At 38.5% G+C, this 21,810-nt stretch overlaps 1 protein-coding gene across 30 annotated transcripts in view; it reads right to left on the bottom strand.

Annotated features, from left to right (window-relative positions):
• Positions 1-21,810, bottom strand: part of BAZ2B (bromodomain adjacent to zinc finger domain 2B) — a 162,485-nt gene that overhangs the window by 103,292 nt on the left and 37,383 nt on the right. For 25 of the 30 annotated variants that reach the window (XR_012674018.1, XR_012674019.1, XM_075152564.1 and 22 more), the window contains exon 2: positions 21,636-21,678. The exons of 1 other annotated variant lie outside the window; for it this stretch is intronic. The gene's annotated coding sequence lies outside the window, so the exon portion shown is untranslated. Of the gene's footprint in view, positions 1-480; positions 808-837; positions 868-21,635; positions 21,679-21,810 lie in introns of those variants that run through there. 4 more of the 30 variants (XM_075152566.1, XM_075152575.1, XM_075152589.1 and 1 more) reach the window with 2 other exon arrangements.

Below are 21,810 nucleotides of genomic sequence, written 5' to 3'. Positions count from 1 at the left end.
AAAGCTGACAAAAAGGCTGTTTTGTTTTATTTGAAAACTAAGTTTATGTTAGACATGAAACAGTTCTGCAAGTGATAAAAATAAGCTATGAAATACCAATACTTCAGAATGTGCATGAAACACACGCATTTTATGTCACTGTATTTGTCCAATGAGTATTCATCAGAATTTTTCATAAAGTTAATACTAGTTGTCTAACACCTAAATAGACTTTAATGGTTTTTTTTAACTCTCATGCAAATCAGACATATTTGCTCATCACTACTATCAGATAAGCCTTACAAAAAAGCAGTAGTTGTCTGTCTTCGAATATCAAAAAATTTTAAGTTGCAACTCGACATATCCTTTCTCCAGTCTATAAACATTTCAAACTACTAACCTGGGGAGGAGGGAGGGAGGGGGAGAGGGAAGGAAGCACAGAAGAAAAGCACTGAACGCTTGGCATTACAGAAGAATAGATACAGAACATTAACAGCTTACTGTGGAGAGCGGTTTAATCAGGAAGTAGCCATTATCCTGTCGCTACAGAGCAATGACAGCACTCCAAAACAACAAGCCGTGGTTCTGGTGTTGGTTTTTGTGGGGGGGGTTCAGTCAAGAAGGAAGAAAGAACACATGCTATCGTGCCTGAGCTTTGCTGAGCCCAAAGGTCGCCAGATGTCTATTGTCAAAAGCTACCCTGAAAACGAAATTCAAGGAAGCATTTACAAAGCTGTATTTGAGAAGCATCTAAAATCCACCACAACCTCCCTCCGTGTTACACACAAAACATGGCTGTCTTATTCAGAGATTAGCAATTATTGTAATGAGATACTGTCGGAGAGGGTCAAATAGTACTTCCTGCAGTTTACACAACTTGATTTCCTGGTAAACAAACTGGAAGGCAGGTGGAGCACTCAGATCACTAGTAAACACACACGCTCACGTGACCAAAACCAACCCAGGCGAAGCATGCAGTTTTAATAAAATGCGTATCTGTATTTTAATTCCGAGGCAACAAGGTAGCAGAAAACGTAAAAAATAACTGAACCATGACCGCAATTTTTTTCCACAATGTTACAGAGTCATCAATGTCGTAATTTGTTGTTTTCTTTTTTAAGCCAAGCCCAAGAAAAATATTTTATTTTCTTTTAAATTATGCTTATGTACACACACACCCCAGGACAAACTGCTCACAAAGTTGTTTGGGGATGAGAAAGTGCTATGAAATGATAACCTGAATCAACCCTGCAAAAACCTAAAACTGAGAAAAACAAATGCTAATCACTGTGTTCGGAACTTAAGCCTCAATCCCCAAAAAAGCATAATTAAAAAGCTCTACTAACAATATTCAGAAATTATCAAAACCAACTTACTGAACACAATTTTAAAAGAAAAAAAATTCAAATGCCTTTTTGTTTTTTTACCTGCCTAACACTTTTCCTCCTCATATGGACTAGACACCTGGCAGTGATCCAGTGAGAAAAGCTAGTTGTTCCCTACCTATAATCTTTCCAAAAATTCATTTCAGCAAGCTCCAGTTTAAAAATCAGATTTTCACAGTGGAACTGAAAAGGGCTCTAGGCTACCATGAAAATTAAAAGGAAAAAAGAAAAAATAACCCCCAACGAAAAAACAAACAAATAAACAACAACAATCCCCCACAAAAATGCCCTTGACTAACAGAAGAAAAAGCTTGCTACTCCTAAGCAACTAGAACAAAGTATTTGGTCCACTGACAGAAGACAGAATTTCTTTAAGGGACAAATACAGTCAACTCATTACACAACAGGTTGATGCAAGTGAAACTGCTACAGTGCCCTAAAACAACAGCACAAGGGCTTGAACTTCAGCATGCAATAAGACAAAAGATTATTTGCATACTAGAAGAAATATGCAAAGGTGGGGCGGGGAAATGGATCAATCAATTAATTCTCCCTCTCTTGGAAACTCAGCAGCATGAAACAAGACGACCGAGGGAATATACCAAAATAACATATCTGAAGAAACAAATCGAGGAACAGAACAATAAAGTAGTTTCTAATAAAGATGTTATAAATACATTGCAGCCATTTTTCACACTAAGCGCAAGGAACAAAGGAAAGCTAGGAGAAAAAAAAATACAGAAAGCATTACTGGAAAGATCACGAAATGTGAAAGGGTGTATCTGTATCGGCAAACGCTGCTACTGAAGACGCAGCTTGTGCCAATGAAGGAGTTACTCTGCCATCACAATCTCCCAAACAAGGTAAGATATATTAACAAGTGGGATCTCTGCAACCAAAACAATACCCAAAGTAGAACTTTTGCAAGCTGTGCTTGTTATAGATGTAATTCTGTATCTATATATATATATCTAGTTCTGTATCTATTTATCTACATCTATATAGATCTCTATATCTATCTAAAAAAAAATATATAGGTAAGTACAGCCACAATTTCCTAATCAAACAAACACTTGGATACAACTCATTCCCTTTAGTAAAGCCACATCAAAACTTCAGCATTTCATTCATCTGGTTTTCTATGTTATTCATCTTACAAAAAAGCAGTCTTGTCAAACGATACATAGTGTCTCTGAAGAAAACAGTAAAAATCCAAACCATCAAATGAGAAAGCCTTCTGCAAAGACAAGGAGTATCCGCAGAACTCTCTGCAATAGTCTTAAAATAGTTTTAAAAAGCCATGTATGTTGTATTTAATCAGGGTAAGTTTGATCCTAGTATCACTGCAAACAAGCTCTCACAGCAAGATTCAGGAAATCATGACCTAAAGTCTCGGTCTGGGAATTATTCTTAATTCCAGAAATCTGCGTGCTGAAATAACAGCCACAATGAATTTGAGTCTCACGTGACTCGGGGAGAATCACGTACAATAGTTCTACGTGTTAAAATACTAGCTCATAAACGGTGATTTTTCTAAAATTATTTCAATCCAAATTGCTCATAATGTGAAAAATATTTAGTGTGGAACAGCTGTTTTGCATTGAGATAGCAATGAAAGAGGGAAACAAAAACACGACATTGGAAACAGCCAAACAGAAGGTCCATGTTTACTTTCTGAACTCCAGGTTGAATCAGACCCTAGCCCAGCAACAGCCTGCGCAAGATGTTAAAGCAGGGATTTGTTTTCTACCAGCGGAACCATCAGAGAAGCTAAATACACTGAACTACAACCCACTACCTCCACGTTAGTCAGTAAGACTGCCAGGGACGTCACCGAGAGACTGCCAAGCCTCACACAGTCCTCCATTACCCACTGCTGCTGTTTCACGTGGGCACCAGCGATACAGGAGCAGTCCGAGGAGTATCAAGAAGGACTACGGAGCCCTGGGAGCGGCAGTGAGGGACTCTGGAGCACAGGCAGTTTTTTCATCAGTCCTCCCGGCCAAAGGGCCAGTCGAATCTGGCGAATCAACAAATGGTTACAGGACTGGTCCCACAGCCAGGGCTTCAGCTACTTAGACCATGGGACTCTCTTTGAGAAACCTGGTCTGCTGGGGGCTGATGGGGTCCATTTGTCAGAGAAGGGGAAGAGCATCTTTGGTATAGGCTTGCCAAGCTGGTGAAGAGGGCTTTAAACTAAACTTGCCAGGGGAGGGGAACCTCAATCCATCCCACTCCTAACAGTTTGATGCCAGTGCCCAGAGCCTGGAGAAGGATCGCAGGTCAGCAGGAGAGCACCTGAAGAGCAGCACAAAGGCATTCTAGCCAGTAATTCAGCTTCATCGGGGAACCAACTTAAATGCCTCTATGCAAACACACGGAGCATGGGGAATAAACAAGAGGAGTTAAGAGACCTGCGCATGCCTGCAGGGCTACGATCTTATTGGCATCACACAGATGTGGTGGGATGGCTCCTACGACTGGAGTGTTGGAATAGGATACAGACTCTTTAGGAAGGACAGGCAGGGGAGAGGAGGAGGGGGTGTCGCCCTCTATGTCAGTGACCAGCTGGAGTGCATGGAGCTCCGCCTGGGGATGAATGAGGAGCCAACCAAGAGCTTATGGGTCAGGATTAAAGGGAGGGTAAGGACAGGTGACATTATAGTAGGGGTGTGCTACAGGCCACCCAACCAAGACGACAGAGCGGATGAGGCCCTCTACAGAGAGATAGGAGCAGCCTCACGTTCACAAGCCCTGGTCCTCATGGGGCACTTCAACCACCCCGATATCTGTTGGAGGGACAACACGGCAGGGCATAAGCAGCCTGGCAGATTCCTGGAGTGCACTGATGGTAACTTCCTTTTCCGAGTGATACAGAGAAGCCGACGAGGAGCGGCACTATGCTGGACCTCGTTCTCACCAACAAGGAGGGGCTGGTGGGGAATATGAAGCTCAAGGGCAGCCTTGGCTGCAGTGACCATGAAATGGTGGACTTCAAGATCTTAGGGCACCAAGGAGGGCGCACACCAAGCTCACTAGCCTGGACTTCAGGAGAGCAGACTTTTGCCTCTTCAAGGATCTGCTTGGTAGAGTACCATGGGGTAAAGCCCTGGAGGGAAGAGGGGCCCAAGAAAGGTGGTTAATATTCAAGGATCCCCTCCTCCAAGCTCAGGAGCGATGTACCCCAAAGAGGAAGTCAGGCAAAAATGCCAGGAGGCCTACATGGATGAACAAGGAGGTCCTGGACAAACTTAAACACAAAAAGGAAGCCTACAGAGGATGGAAGCAAGGACAGGTAGCCTGGGAAGAATACAGAGAAACTATCTGAGCAGCCAGGTTAGGAAAGCTAAAGCCCTGATAGAATTAAATCTGGCCAGGGATGTCAAGGGCAACAAGAAAAGCTTCTATAGGTATGTCGGTGATAAAAGGAAGATTAGCGAAAATGTGGGCCCTCTCTAGAAGGAAACAGGAGACCTGGTTACCCAGGATATGGAGGTGATTCTCCCCCTCTACTTCGCTCTCATGAGACCCCACCTGGGAGTACTGCGTCCAGCTCTGTGGCCCCCAACATAAGAAGGACATGGACCCCTTAAAGCAGGTCCAGAGGCGGGCCATGAAGAGGATCAGCGGGCTGGAGCACCTCTCCTGTGAAGAAAGGCTGAGAGAGTTGGGGGTGTTCAGCCTGGAGAAGAGGCTGCAGGGAGACCTTACAGCAGCCTTCCAGTACCTGAAGGGACCTACAAAAAAGCTGGAGAGGGACTTTTTACAAGGGCACGTAGTGATAGGACTACGTAATGGTTTTAAATTGAAAGAGGGTAGGTTTAGATTGCACATAAGGAAGAAATTCTTCACTGAGAGGGTGGTGAGACACTGGAACAGGTTTCCCAGTGAGGTGGTAGATGCTCCATCCCTGGAAGTGTTCAAGGTCAGGTTAGATGAGGTTTTGAGCAACCTGGTCTAGTGGAAGGTGTCCCTGCCCACGGCAGGGGGGTTGGAACTAGATGAACTTTAATGTCCCTTCCAACCCAAACCATTCTATGATTCTAAGAGAATAGGAATAATGATTCAGCAATTGATACTCTCAGACAGAAATTCTACAGGCTACTAAAATACTAGTGTCCAACACCTCAGCTCCATGAAAAAATTATATTTATAAAACAGGCCTAATAGGATACTGAAACATATGATACAATAAATCACTACTCCAGCTACGTCTTAAATAGGCATCGGCACCTGCCCTCATAAAATGGCACAGCATCAACCTGTGGAGCCCAACTGAACAGTTACTGTCTTTCCAGGAGATTCTTTTTAAAAAAAGAGTATCAGTTTCTATATAGCAAATTCTAACTATAAATATGGGTCTAGCTATAAAATTGGGTATTGAAAAATAAATAAATCAAAAATTACAAATATTTTTAAAACAATACATACAGTAAGTAAAATATTGAAGTGTTCTTGTATTGAGATTTCAAACATTACCCAGGGGAATTAAATCTATGGTCATAAAGAAAATACAAACTCGTGAAAACTTTTTTTTTTTTAAAAAAAAAAAAACACAACATCAACAGCTTCTTACAGAGCCTTGTGTGCTATGATTCCTGCCAAAGAAATTTCAAGAAGTTAAGAATCATACCATTAGAGAGTGTAAGAATCATCTCAACATTGTATCAAAAACCTAAGTATCAACCTCAAAAGAGAGATCTGATCCTGTCTAGAACTACCTGTATCATTCAGGTAGCTCTATTCCAAAAACAGTTTCAATTTAAAACTTCAGAGTTTACCCTGTGATAAAGAAATATAAAAGCAGTTAAGCCATGAATGTTGCTTACGCTCACCTGAGAAGAACATGTAATCTCCATGCAACCTCTAGTGAATGCCAACAAAGCCAGAGATCTATATTTTGCATCATATCTTGATGGAAATACCAAAATTGCTGCAAGAAATACAGCTTACTTCACGGCAGAAACACTTACTTAAAATAGTAAACATTTATGAATATAAACACAATATCTAAATCCAGCATCATCTGTGAATGCAACCTGCAGCAATGGTTTTGGAAAGTATGAACTCCCTGCAGTCATCCCTGTAGTGCATCAAATCAACACATTTACTTCTAAAAGTTTCACACGCAGTATTAGTCTATCTTCTGCTTCTAGCAATTTTAGTTGGAATCCTTTAACACTAGCTGCATGGGCAAATAAGGAGGGGACAAAAGGGACAATTCATTACTTACAGAGATAGTTTTCTGGGGTGGGACACCAGAAGTTCTAAATCATCTTTTTACTCAAGAAAAATTAACAAGTTAATAAAAGCGACCTCCAACTAAACTACAAAAGATGGGGGACGGGGGAGACAGGGGACATGGGGATGGACACACTCCTGAAAGCCCTTCACACAACGGCACACCAAGGCAAGTCCTATTTGTGTCCCTATCAATTAGATCCTGACAACATTCACAAGCCTCAACATGATTTTTTCCCCCACTGCTACTGCACAGACCACCCTTGGGTTCCACAGCCTAAAACCAGATGTTGAAATTGGTCTCCACATTTGAAAACATTAAGAGGCAGCAAGAGACAGATCATCTCGTTTCAATTAGTTTCTCACCACCAAAAAAACCTAAACCAACCAATCTTTAAAACCCATCAGCTGACGCTAAGTAATCTGCACCCCTATACTGGTTATAACCCCACCAAAGCAAAGGGAAGGAGGCTCCCTTTCCCAAGGGGAAAAGAGAGGCAGCGATCTTCTCTTTGTTCTACCTCCTCCATATTCTGGTCGCATACATTGGTCGTATTGCTCATGATTTAGCTTCACTTTTAAGGCCCTTTGGTCCTCATTGAATTATTTACCAAACGCATGGACACTTCATCTATCAATTTGATCCTTAAAATAGTATCTTGGAATTGGAATAAACACAGTAGCTACTACAGAACTATCACTCAAAGAGCCAGCCATATGCTACTACTATTAAACACGTCTCTAACAAAACCCTAATAAGAACAGAATTGTTTCAAGGCACGTAAAAGTCACTCAAATGAAAACGCAGAAAACTAGCTTATTCTTTACATTACTACAGTGCCCAAAAGCATTCTTCATGCTGGCTCACTACCTAGAACTAATCACAAAACTATTCAAAATCCCAAATTATCATTTATTTAGTAGCATTTCAAACATTTGCTACTGTATTTTGATGCCACAAAGTTTATATATGGAATAAATTCTGAAAGAGCATAGAAGAATACCTGAATTAAATAATTTCAGTGCATTTTAATTTTCCTGCATCAAAGCTTTCTCGTATGTTCCTTCCCATTTTGAATATTGTGTTTATCAAAATGTCTTACTATTACAGAAACAGTAGTTTTAACTAGCGACTTGGAAACAAAAGAAACTGAAGCACACCAGTAACTTAAGGAACCCATTGTCCTATGTATCAAAACATGTAACTTCATAATAAAGCTGCTGTATCTTACAATAAGCAGTTTTTCAATATTTTTCAATATATTCTATTAAAATATAAAGAGTAATTCGAGTTTGATGAGATTTGAGACTGAGATGATATTTGTTTCAATGTTCTATATACGTTGCTATCAGCCATTTAAAAAAGCATTAGAGAGACCAATATTCTTATAGTTAAATTTTTATTTTTGATATTGTAAATTTAGTATTAACTGTTATTTAGTCAAACTGAAAGTTTTGGGGAAAAGATCACGTAGGTTGCAAACATGGCAAAGAAATGCACAGAGAAGGAGGGTTAATCTGCTATTTTCCACAAAAATAACCATTAATTTACCATTTCATTGGAAAAATGGAATATAAAATTATTTTGAAAATATAAGGATTATTCAGAAGTTTTAAAAGGTTAGAACAACTATAAATATATATTCTTTATCTATCATCATCATATACACATACACACACTCACAGACCCTCTGAGAATACAATATTCATTTTGCTGCAGAAGAACAGACATTGCATAACAATGAGATTTGCTAATGAAATCAGCCATCAACCTGGAATACATATGTATTAAACCAAGACCTCAGTGTCATTTTCTTTTTGCATCGTTTGTTCCTTCTCTCATTTTTCCTCGACCTTTCAGTATCTTGTCCTCCTCCTGGTTTCACTGCTTCAAGTACAGCAATATTGCAAAATATTTTGTTAACACTGTATGTACAACACTTTTATATTACAAAATATATTTCTCTACTTATTGCTAAACGTAGATTCTAATGGCATGGTTTCTATCAGCATTGCTAACGTAGCCTTGAAAGACAAATCAATGGGTGCTAGGGAGACAAAGGAGTTTTATTTCTCTGTAAAACAGCAGGAATATCTAATAAAAATCGGGTGTCACTTGGAACAAACTATACTTTCACAGCTAAAGTTGCACACCAATTAATACAAGAATTTAATATAAGAACTTAATACAAGAACAACACATTTTTAAAAAATCTCCTCTATATTTATCTAATGATTAAACAGGAACAGAATTTAGAACCATTGCATGAATAAAAGTGTAATTGCTTTGCATGAACACGCAAAGTCATCATGAAACCAAGTAAAACAATCCAGCAAGTTCAGTAACAGTATGTATAAGCATGCAGTATACCTATCAGTTACGCAAAACATCTTTACTGAAAAAGAGATGAATACTGAATGGAATTATTTATTCTACTACTCAGAGCTGACCATAAAAATTAAAACATTACAGAAGTATTTTAAAAGACATTCTTCTCTCATTATACAATACCATATTTTGGTTTTATGGGATATATGCTGCTTTTACTTAATAGATAAAAAGCAACCTACTTACACCCCTAGCTCCAAGAGTATCAAAACTATGATTTGAATTCACCCCAAAACTATTAAAACTAATAATACAGCCCACTAAATTTTTCCACTGTTCTCATTTTACAGAGTTTTTTAATTGAAATAATACAAATAAGATATTGTTACTATAATGCCACTACCAAGTTAGCATTATTGTTGATAAGCTCCAAAAGTCATACAAAAAACTAATACAAAACAGTAGAAAATAAATGTTTGCTGGCTTGTTTGGTAGGGTTGATTTTTTCGTTTGTGTGTGAGGTTTGTTTGCTTGTTTTTCTCCTGCCTTTTTCAACTAACACTCCAAAACCCTAATTCCATGAAGACAAACCACCAATTAGTTACTGTTAGTATACCAAAACTGCACGCAGAACTCCTTTGGAATAAATGAAAGTAATTTGTAATTTATTTTCTCATTTTATCTTGAGGGCATAAGGAAGCCATTCAGTCATTCTATGGTTACGATGGCCATCACAACAGCAAAGAAAAAGGAGGCACAAGAGACCACTGAAAAATAGAGAAGAAAAATAATGAAATGTCTGAAAATGGACTTAACCACCCCTGAAGCCAGTCATATCAAATTGTCACTATACAACCCAGGAAGAACACCATCAAGATACTGGATGTAACGAACTAGGTAAGTAATTGAAAGCATAAAAATTTTCATAAACTCTTTTCATATGTGCTCCAATTCTTCCTTTTTAAGTTAACAAGCACCTATGTCATTGAGCGCTTTGAAAGCTGAAAGCATGTAACATATCACCTTATTTTTCCTTCCATTTCTCTCACTTTTACAGATATGTGGCTACATGATACAAACATCCAGGCATATGTCACGTGAAGCAGTCTTACTCTCATTGGTGCATTATGATGTCCTAATAAAAAGATGTACGAAGACTATTTGCAATCACACGCTATCAAAAATGCTTCTATTTCAATTACAGAGCGTTTGTCCTTCTGCAAAAAAGCCATCCACGTTATATCTCAAAATGACTGAAACTGAATAGATAGAGGCACAGTTAATTATAGTGGGCTCACCTTTAAAAGCAAAGACTATACAACCTCCAGGGTTTGAAAGAAAGAGACTCTAATGCAACAACCTTGACCCTTGAAAGTACTGGGTCATTTTCTTCTGTGATGAACAGTGATTGCTTTCTATAATTCTAACAATTGTCAAGTAGGCTAAAGAGTATGGCTGGCAGGTGATGGTTGTGAAATGCTTGCACTTTTAACAATGACTTATTACCCTGTAATATAGGTCAACTGTCCAATTGAGCATCTTCTACAAGATGTTATAGGCTCTTGAAGCCATATACTACAACAACTGACATCAATGGTTTTATTAGGGATCAAATTAGTGTATATGGGATCTAAGAATATAGAGAATTGTTAAAGGATATAGCCTTAATTCAAACAATTAAATGAGAAAGACTCTTAAGATATCCAAATCTATTGTACATGTGAAATATGCCTTTCTGGTACATAACTGTTGACACTAGGCAATCATGCATGTATCTTAAGTACACGACATCAAACTTCACAACTTACACAACTTGGCACAAATTTCATTAATAGGAATGAGAATATAGAAACCAGTTACTCTACAGATAAAAGTGAACCCTCATTCTATAAATATAGACTCAACCTCGTAGAAAAACACGGATGAAACCATATCAACAGTACAAAAAATTAGATGCTGCCAGGTGCTAAAAGACACCTGAATTTTTATCAATAAAGAAAACACATGAACTCAGAAATGAGACTGAATTTATCACAGAAACAGCTTCTTCAATATACAGTCTAAAATTCTGTACTTTGCTGGAATAAATCACACAGATATAGCCCGCAGTACGAACATATTTGAAAAATTAACCCTGTCCAGTTTATTGTGGTTTTTGTTGTGGTTTAAAATCATATTCCAGAGAATTAACAGTTCACATATACAGTTTTAGTACTGTGCTGTACTAGTAGTCATATCTATGCACACAGACACACACATGTCTTTACTTTCAGTAACACACAATGCTTAGTTAAAAGCTATTTCTGGCACTTCATGCAGAAATTGCAAGCATCCTTCAAAGCTTACTTTTAAAAAATCTGGCAATGAAACATGCCTATGTTTTTTCATAATGATACCCCAAATTGTACTGAATTATGATGACTACTATTTATCTACTTTTAGGGAATAAAAGTGGAGGACAATTTATTAAAGCACAGGAGGAACTCCTGAACACTGGAAGGTCACAGCCTATGTGCTGAGCTGCTAAGCAAAAACATCTATGATGTTCCAGAGCTGCCATTTTTCTTCCTTGACAAAGACTCCATCTGCCACAGAGCCATTTACAGCCTCCGCGTCAGAATATCAATGATTTCCAACCATTCTGCAAGTCTGCTTTCACCTTGACACCACCTCTGTAACACATCTAAAACAGATGATACGCATAACCCCTCTACAAGCTCTAAGCCCATGCTTAATTCAGCTGATATGCATTTAAGCTGTGCTCTAACATACCATTTCTTTACTTCCTCCGAATTGTGCAAGAACATTAAAACTCCAAATTCTACATCCTTTTCATTGCTGTGCTTGTTTTAAATAAATTACCTTTGGAAAACCTAAAACCTTAGGTTTACCTTTGGAAAACCTAAAATCTTTCAAATATTGACAAAACATGTAAAAAAAGGTTATAAAACATCTGATCATTTTAAAATCTGTATTTACATAATGTACATGCACACAATCTCAAATTATTTTTTCTTTCCAAATAAACAAAACATGCCTAGTAAGATCCTTATTACAGACCACCATGCAGAATAAACTATCACAGCTTCACTGAAACCAAGAAAACTACATTCAGCTCTACATCTCTTGATATATATACAAACCGATTTAAAAAAAAAGATTCCAGGTCAGAGCTGGGACAAAAAACCAAAGATGATCTTGCCTTACTAAATGAATGCCTAAAGAATTAGGTCCTCAGATAAAACAGATTATACATGGATGGATAAAACCAATTTCCCCCCCCCCCCCGTGCATACACACACACTGTATATACACACACACGGTCTACATCAAGTATGAGACTATGCAGTCCATCATCAGGCTCATCACAACACAACTTCAGTGAATGTATTCCTTGATAGCAGCTTTTGGAGTCTTGAAATTCAGATAGATGTGGCACTCTACAGTGATCTTTAAACGTGCAAACTTGCAGTTTGATTTTACAGTGAAACTGGACCACAGGAGAAACAATTTTGTATTACAAATATATATGTAAACGCATACGATCGCATAGTTAGATGTCCAACTATTCCCAAACAAATCCTCCATATGTTAAATATAGAAGCAAAATATTTGAACGCTAGAGAAAACTTGCAAGCAACTTCATGAAAATTTACTTCGTAACACCTGTACATATTTTACAATCTCAACTTTACCTCCCATCCCTTCTTCTCATTGCCTATGTCTTTACTTCTTCCTGTTACAAAAATAATAGTGTCAGACACTTGATAAATTGAACCTGTTCTATTTCTACATGCTCTCTGTAGTTCAGGCTGCTTTTAATATTCCAAACAAATACAATTTAAGCCAAGAATATTTTTCTAAGTCCGTATGGAAAAAATGTCTCTTCATCCCCCAAAACACATTGCCCCCTAGAATTTCCCTGGCTAAATCACACTAGGGCTTGGGTAGACTGCAACATAGGGTTGAACTAGTTCAGGCATTACCTTTGTGCTTGCCTTAGAAAGGGTAGGATCAAATATACACGGATACATACCCAACATGTTTATTTCATGACTTGCAGATATTCACCTGACACGCTCATATCGCATCTCACCCAAAAAAACCAAAACCAACCAAACCAACCCCACCAAACATGTTCAGTTTTCCACCTGCTAAAACATACATCTCAGTCCTTCCTTATCTCATCTGCAATTCAGCTACCCCTACCCATCTCCTAACTACCACTAGCTAATTACTTTGGGTTTTCAGTGGTGTTAAAGTGGGTTGGCAAACTATAGAATACAAGGGAGCACCTGCATGAAACATACTTGTCTCAAATCAAATATGGACCAGCACTACATTGTTCACTATTTTTTGCGCCTAAGGGTCAAACCTGAAGAAGGGTGGCACCATGCTGCATCCAAATTTAAGACAATTGTTCCCAAATTGGGGAAAACCAGGCACAAGCGAAAAGCAAAGGAACACGTCTTTGAGAGGATGTACTACAATGCAGTAGAGCTAAGGAGGCAACCGAGATAAGGTATTCAGTCGCAGGCAGATCTGGGAGACAGGACTACCCTAAGAAAGATCTCACTGAGGATGTGGAAGGGCAGTGGAAAAAACAAGAGTCAATCACTGTAAGAAATCCAATACCTCTCAGTCTTACACAACTGCAGCCGTCTTCCACCACATATTCCCTGCTATGAAGCATTGACTTGACTCAACAATTCCTTGATGCTACTGCCTCTTTCTAATTCTACCTTCCTCCTTAACAAATCCTAGGAGAAAGAGACAAAGGGGGACAAAAGGAAAAAACAATTAAGAACTTTCTAGTTAAGATAGAATCATAAGATTGGAAGGATCTTACAGAGCTCATCTGGTCCCATCTCCTGCTCAAAGCACAGTTAACTTCGAAGTTACATCAAGTTGCTCAGAGCCTTGTCCAGTAAAGATGATGCAGATTTTGCAGGCTGAGTGCCCATTTCAGTGTTTCATAGAAACATAGACTGGTTTAGGTTGGAAGGGAACTTCAAAGATCATCTAGTCCAACACCCCTGCCACACGCAGGGACATCTTTTACTAGGTCAGGTTGCTCAAAGCCCCATCCAACCAGACTTTGACCATTTCCAATGATGGAGCATCCACAACTTCTCTGGGCAAACCTGTTACAGTGTGTCACCACCCTCATTGTAAAGAATTTCTTTCTTATGTGCAATCCAAACCTACCCTCTTTCAGTTTAAAACCACTGCCCCTTGTCTCGTCACTACAGGCCCTGGTAAAAAGTCTCTCTCCGTCTTTCTCATGATCCCCCTTTATATATTGAAAGGCCGCCATTGGGTCTCCCCAGAGCCTTCTCTTCTCCGGGCTGAAACAACGCAAAGCTCTCCATAGGAGAGCCTTCTTCATAGGAGAGCTGTTCCAGCCCTCTGATCGCTGTGGTGGCCCTCCTCTGGACCCACTCTTCACAGGTCCATGCCTGTCTTGTACTGGGGACCCCAGAGCGGGACGCAGTGCTCCACGTGGGGTCTGACGAGAGCTGAGTAGAGGGGGAGAGTCACCTCCCTTGACCTGCTGGCCACGCTGCTTTTGATGCAGCCCAGAATACGCCTGGATTTCTGGGCTGCAAGCACACATTGCCAGCTCGTGAAGTTTGATAACTTTCATTCTCAGGAATTTTTCCCTTTTGCCTAATCAAATTTTCCCTTCTCATAATTTGTGTCTTTTGCCTCTTCTCTTTTCATTGTACGCTTCCAAGAAGAATCTGACTTTTCTTCTCTTCAACACCTTTTAGGCAGCTCAAGATAACCATTAGCTTCCCTGAGCCTCCTCAAGGCTGAACGATTCCAATTCTCTCACGCATCTGTATTGTGTCACGCGCTCTTGTTCCCTCTTCATCTTGGTAGCCAACCACTGGGGTCACTAAAGTATGTCACTACCTTTCCTGTACTGGAGGCCCCAAAACTGGAATACAGCACTCTAGATGTGGTCTCGCAGGGGCCGAGCGGGGCAGGGGGAACCACCTCCCTCAGACCGCTGCCTACACTCTTGCTAATACGCCCACGATGCAGTTGGCCGATTTTGCTGCAGGAGTGCATGGCTGACTCACGTTCAGCTTGATGCCTACCAAAACCCCAATGGTTTCTGGCACTGCCCCCAACCTATCCTGCTAGGCAAAAATTTCTGAAAAAAATCTTTAATACTTATTCACTCACTGTTAAGATAATTAGTGAATGGTTTATGGACTACTGATGCTACAAGCAACAGAAGAACAGAGCTACAACCACAAATCAAGAATAAGCCAAGGCCTTCTTGTGCCTTTCACACACCGAAGAGAGCTGCTGATGAGTATGCCGCTCCCAGTTACCCAGCTGTACTGTTTTTACATCACTTTCTCACAAAACACACATCTAAGCTCTTCCAGTTGTCAAGTTAAAAATAAAAGAATTCTCATTGTTTATTTAATTAAAGATCCCAGTTGCCTTCTCAGTTTTGACGCTCTTGATTCCACTATTTCAAGTTTTCTTTACTACCACAGGATCTACTACTGACCTTAAAATCAGAAAAGAAATTAAATAAAGCAAATTTAGTTTTGCCTAAGGATTTTTAAGACTTTAAGAATATAATCAAATATCAAATGATTCACAGTAGTATTATGAATTGTGGTAATAGCAAATAAAAAACCCCACGTACAATACGTCTCTCTCCTTGAACTTGTAGCCCTTACCTAGACCACACTTTTTGGAGCTTTCCTGTGGTGAATTGGTGAAGTCCTACTAAAAGCAGCTTTCTAGTTGAAACAGGAACACAATACTCAGATTAGCTACCAGCAGAAAAGTCCCTGAAGACTCAGGTTCAAAAGATAAGGTTGCATCAACTCACATATGGAAAATTATCTTTTCAATAGTTGACTAGAAATGTCGTCTTAAACTAAACAACTAAATTACAGAGCTACTGTATATTAAGACTCTGAAATTTAATTAGAAAAAATATTTCTCATTTCCCATAAGCGGACAAAGCTTTGTATTTAAATGCTAAGAACACATCTTTCTATAAGAAAGCCAAAGCAAACAAAGTGAAAACCCTAATCATATGTACTGTGAAAGATTTCTGAACTTTTAAACTTTTGAAGTAACTGTAAACAACAAAAACACTTTTCTGTGCAAACAGATCGCTGCTATTGCAAAGATAAAACCAGCTGGTCTGAACAATACAGTGATACTACCGAAAATTCAATTTACATCTGAGCTCCTCCAGTTGCCATCTGTACAGTAGAGCTTAATAAACCACTTATTCCTCCTAACAGATGCTAATCATGGATTGACAATACATAATCAAAATCTGCTCTTTAACCCTTTCAGCAAATAACCATTATTAAATCTGGTTTGCAGCAGCAGCATTAAAACAGTTGCGAGTAACTCTTAGAGAAGTTGTGTCAGTAGTGGGGTTTTTTTTGTTTTGTTTTTTAAAACTGCTTTCCTATTATAAAATACAACACATCAAATGTAGTCTATTAGTTTAAAGGAAAACTGTATTCCACAAAGAAATACGCAGTTTATTAATTCTTTCCTTGAAACGCTCAGTCATTTTGTAATTTTACTTCCATAATTGTTTTATCTAGCATGTTAATTTGTTTTCCTTGATAAATAAATCTAAACATACACATACAAGCAAGCATATACACGTACACACACAATGACCGTATTTGCAGACAAATCAGCAACATACAGCAATAAACTACTATTTCAATTTTTTAATGAGATGATTTTCTAAAAATAACTATGCAAAAATAAGTAGAATGGCATAATTGCCTTCTGCCTTTTATTTACACTCTGTATAATTACTGTAAGCACATAAAACTGTTAAAATCATATTATTTTTAGTTTCTTAGCCAATGTTAATTGTTGTTATTATACTGAAGTAAAGATATAATTAAATCTGCAGGTGTTACACATGTATGAAGGAAGTAAATTCTCACATTCTTTGGGGGATGGGCTGTTTTGGAAGCTTTTATGTTTTTTCTGAGCTTGCCAAATGTACATCCACCTACACTGTCAAAAAACCGAACCGCTACTTTTCAAATACTATTACTACAAGCAATGAACAGCATGTTTTCATGAACCACAGAATGGTTCAGTTTGGAGGGCACCTTCAAAGACCATCTAGTTCCAACCCCCCTGCCGTGGGCAGGGACACCTTCCACTAGACCAGGTTGCTCAAAGCCCCGTCCAACCTGGCCTTGAACTCTTCCAGGGAGGGGGCATCCACGACTTCTCCAGGCAACTTCTTCCAGTGCCTCACCAACCTCACAGTACAAAAAGATTCTTCCCTATGTCCAGTCTAAACCTACCCTCTTTCAGCTTAAAACCACTGCCCCTTGTCTCGTCACTACAGGCCCCGGTAAAAAGTCTCTCTCCGTCTTTCTTACGATCCCCCTTTATATATTGAAAGGCCGCCACCGGGTCTCCCACGGAGCCTTCTCTTCTCCGCGCTGAAACATGCCAACTCTCAGCCTTTCTCCACAGGAGAGGTGTTCCAGCCCTCTGACCATTATTGTGGCCTCCTCCCGACGTGCTCTAACAGGTCCATGTCTTCCTTGTACTGTAGGCCCCAGAATTGTTTTGGGGGAATATAAAACCAAAGATTCCTTTTCCATAACCAAATGCGCCTTCAACATGAATTCTCTGCATCCTTTTGAGTATGAAAAAAGGCAAATACAGCTATGTATCTAGATGCTTAAGCTAACTTCTGACAAGAAGAATGGGAACAGTTGTGGGGAGGGAGTTAATGATACACTCAAATTGCCATAAAAGCATAGAACTATTTGTTTTCTTCTTTCTTTCCCCCTTACCTCTCCATACAGCATGTTCCAATTTGTTATCAATAGTTTCTCATTAGTTGCCAGTTCCCAGACTTATCTAATTTCACTTACAGTTCAACTATCACATTTTTTGTGCAATTTGGTTTGTTCTGAGACATAGCAGCTGACAAGTGATAAAGCACATGGTTTTTTTTTAAAAAAAAAAAAAAGATGTTTGCCTAACTTGCATATTTCTGCAAGTCTGCTGTGTTTTTATTTAGTTCACAAACAGGCTACTATTTACACACACTTAAGTTTCATGTAAGTGAAGTGCTTTTCTTGGCAATTTGCTTCTATAGTTTAGAACCAGTAATTCAAATATACAAAGTCTTTCTTGGGTCTGACAGCAAAAAAGCTCAAGCACTTTTTTTGTTGTTGTTCACCTTCACACTCCTAGTCACCAATTCAAAGTAGGCCAATGCATACTTCATTACTGTGAAAAGAAACCAGGTAGTTTTCAAAACCTGTCAAATCCTTACCTCTACTTTCTGTAGAAAGCATGATTTATAAAACCTTTAACATCTTCCTCTTCTTTGCTCAATTTTTTTTTTCTCCTCCGTCCTCCCCCACCAAAAAATGGAAAAAACGTTAAGTGTAGATCTCACGTACAAAGATTCTCCTGCTAACCGCAGTGCTCACCAACTCCAGTATTCCTGTAATGGCAGCATCTCTCAAACGTAACTTGTCATCACAATTTTGGTCAAATTCTGAGGCCTCTCTTCTTAACTTTACCTTAACTCTCTAGAAAATTTTGTTCAGCCTTCTGCTTAGCTGATCTTTTACTTTTAAATCACTTGTTTAATTATAGCCATTAATAAATTGTTTAGTTACAACCATACAGAAAATTTTTAGAAAGTATTATCTGCGTACTGTGTCAACATTTTACATTATTTCTGTTTCCACAGGTAAAGTGGTACTGTTAGAATTCCCCACCACCACCTTCTGGAACAAATAAAAAGAGCCATCATTAGGGATGAAAAGAATTTTGTATTTTGGGAGTAGAAATTAGCATCCTCAAGAACCTCTTATCTGAAATGGCATGACTTTAACAGGAGAAAAAAAAAAGAAAAGAAAAAAAAAACACCAAACCCCAACAAAAAAACCCACAACTCACAAAGTATAAAGAATTATTACTTGCCATTTTTCCTAATCTTTTCCAGCTCTCCCTTGAGCAACCTGTCTGTTACAACAGAATGCATACTGAGGTGCCATTTCTTTGTTTGGATGGAAGAGTTGTTACTGCTTCATAACAAAGAAAATACGTTCTGTGGGCTGAAGAATTGACTGTACCCACAAAAATGTTAGAGATGACTAAGGACATGTTTCTTCTTCTTCTTCAGCAATTTGACATTTTTCATCCCGCACAGAATGATTAAGTAACTTATAGTTGGTCATAAACACACAAGCAGAATAAACCAGTACACTGAGTTAGTACAAACAATCAGCCTTAAAAATAAGCTTGTTGAGAGAAAGAGATCTACACCTGGCTATTATTTCCCTTGCATTTTTTAAGGCCTATGGGAAAACTGGTCAAAAAGCACAAATCTTTCGATAAATTCTCCTGTTCTTCTCCAATTGCATGTTTAAAGGGAGAAAAGTTATGCACGTCAACTTGACCATTTATGGAGCATCATCATTCCACTAAGTAAGGCACTTTTTTGTTCAGTATTCATCCCGATTGTTCCACAGAGCAGCAGAGGTCAGCTGCAGCCAGCTAGCAGCTCTCATTCCATGATTGTAGGTCTAGGGAAAACTGCCCCTCAAAGTACGATCTAGACTTGTTTGTGGGTAATAACTCCCAAAACATTAAGGAGGAAGGAGCGCTCATAACACTTGAGCACTCAGAAAAGTCAGAGAGAAATTTTCAGCTCGAGCAATGGTTGTTTTCCTCTAAGTACCTGTATTCTCAATGGGATTGCATCTCCTTCCCAAGGAAAAGGACTAATTTTGGTTGGGTTTTTTTTTTAAACAAGATTTCAGAAGTCGGAAAGTTAGCAGGTTTAGCTTTTTAAAGCACAAGATAGGGCAATTTTTAAAACTAATTAGATACTACAGCCCCCTACCCCGTGCAAAACTGGAAGCTTCTTCTAGGAAGCTTCAACACCTTTCTTCAGACACGGGGAGGCAGAGAAGGTAGCAGTCTTTCAGTTTCAGCACATCCCAGCAAAAAACATTCTCTCATTAACAAAAAAAAAACACCAGGGTTCAGCTTTTATGAAAAGAAAGCTTTTTCATTAAAACTGGCTCACCTTACAGAAGCTGGTAGTATACTATTGTATTAGAGAAAGTTTCACAATGTCTGATGCCTGCAGTAAACTCTAAATCCTAGATACAGTCTTCCTATTTTTGTCTATTATTGCAAATTACTTAATGACTTTCCTAGTTCTGTTTTTTTTTTTTTTTTTAAAATTGGTTCAGATTGCTGCCTCTCACTTCGAAATAGCAGGCTATCTTACCTCCTGCCCTTACCTGCTCTCATATCACTGCCTGCTAAGTGATGTGTTCACTAGAAAACTGTTCTTTTGACCTTTAATTCACTTGATCCCTCCTTTTTAATAGATCTGCTCTCTCCAAATGAATCTATTCGTTCTTTGAATTCAGCAGATGTCGGTGCTCCTACCATTCCCGTAAATACTGTATTAAGTCACATGTAGTTGTTTTAATAGCTTCTCTTTCCACATTGTATAGAAAGCGTGCAACTGTACACTTGAAGTAGTTATAAAACCTGAGCCTTTTAAATTTAATCTTAAAAATTATTTTAATCAGCATGCAAAAGTGATTGATTTAGCCTTTTTTTTTTGCCCTATTGTCAGTGCAAATGTTATCTTTACTGATTGTAAAGTTACCTCTGGGATAAGGTCGCTACTGAAACATAAGACTCCACGGTATCACACAATATCGTGTCTGGGATCTAAACAAGGCTCTCGTTAACCAACATATCTCATTATTGGGCATAAACTTAGAATATGCCTTTACAAATTTAAATATGTTATTTGCTATTTTCAGGGTATATTCTCACAAGTATGAGGAATTGATGGTTAATATGAGGAGCACCAAAATAATAAACTTCAAAAATCGTTTCAAATCTATTTCAGATTTTCCTCTCTTACTTTTATTGTACTTACTGTCTGCCAGGTACATAAAGTTAAAAAGTGTCCCTGAGAGTTGCATCTGTGAGCTAAGCAAAGCCAGTCAGACTTTCTGTTTAAACTTCTATCTATTTTAGTTTTCACTGTTAACTTTGCCTAAAGGCAAGTACTGGAGTAAGACACAAATACTTTTTTTCCTTTAGTTATCCTGAAAAAAAACAAGCAGATTGATGTCAATGCAAAATTCTTCATTTCCCAATAGTCTAGTAAACTATCTATTAATAAAACAAGATAATCCATGTTCATCATGTAGCAAAATATCACACATTCAAAATACTTTTCAAAGTTGCTGAAATTGATTTTGGAATCAAAACTCTCAGCAGAGTATCTCTATTCATTTTAAATATTCCCTAAACTGTATAACGTCAGACATCAAAATTACTAAAGGTATACTGAAAACGTGCAACACACTAAAATTACATTCTATCATATTTATATTTCAAGCCTACATACAAAGAAATCCAGAAAGAATGATAACAGTGTTATTGTGGACATTAATTGTTAAAGACCTACTCAATAGTTAAGCCCGAAGTCACAAAAGTAATTGCACATGTGGACTAGGAATCTAAATGTCTTAGTTAAGCCTGTGCTTAATGTCTTGCTGAAATCAGGATCTGCATGCAGAATTTAGCGCTAAGCCATACAGTACATAACGTTTTCCTTTTCCTTATGATTCATACCTCTCAAAATTATCAGAATGCTTATTACTTACTGTGATGAATGTGGTCAGTTCTGTGACATTGCTGTTTTGCAACCTGCAAACAGAAAACAACGATCGGCTGAGTCATCCTTTCATCAAGTAACTTTTACAAGGACAAAGACAGACACATCAGACGGAACAGTAACATTTCTCAAAAAAACACGTCTGTGAAGTATTTCCAGTGTAG

The sequence above is a fragment of the Calonectris borealis genome, chromosome 6 (genome assembly GCF_964195595.1).
Source record: "Calonectris borealis chromosome 6, bCalBor7.hap1.2, whole genome shotgun sequence".
NCBI lineage: Eukaryota > Metazoa > Chordata > Aves > Procellariiformes > Procellariidae > Calonectris > Calonectris borealis.
The sequence above is the reverse complement of the archived record's forward strand: the minus strand, read 5'-3'. Positions and strand labels throughout refer to the sequence as shown.